Source organism: Bison bison, unplaced genomic scaffold, assembly GCF_000754665.1.
Source record: "Bison bison bison isolate TAMUID 2011002044 unplaced genomic scaffold, Bison_UMD1.0 scf7180017863863, whole genome shotgun sequence".
NCBI lineage: Eukaryota > Metazoa > Chordata > Mammalia > Artiodactyla > Bovidae > Bison > Bison bison.
In genome coordinates, this window is record NW_011494435.1 from 33,100 (window position 1) to 33,619 (window position 520).

Genomic DNA, 520 nt, shown 5'->3' on the forward strand with positions numbered 1-520 from the left:
GGTACTTTAAATCAAAAAGATTTAAAAATTAGGAAATTTAGGTTGAGCAAATCCACCCAGAACTTCAGCATTCACCCAGAATGTTTCCCAAGATGAAAAGATAAGGGGCAAGAATCAGAAGGAAGGTTACTTCACAAAAAGCTGACTACTAGAGAAGAAGAGTCATTTATACACGAATTCTTGTAATGTTTTAGAGTTACAAACAAACAACTAAACAAAACACAAAACCTCAAAGTTCCAGGGTGCAGAAAAATTTGTTATGTACAAAAGAAAAAAAAATCAGATTCCATCATACATGTCATTCAATAGTAATTACTAGAAAACAGTTGAATGGAGTCTTCATTTTTGTCAACAGAAATTCAATTAACAGCAAAAGAGACACTGATGTATAGAACAGTCTTAAGGACTCTGTGGGAGAGGGAGAGGGTGGGAAGATTTGGGAGAATGGCAATGAAACATGTAAAATATCATGTAGGAAACAAGTTGCCAGTCCAGGTTCGATGCATGATGCTGGATGCTT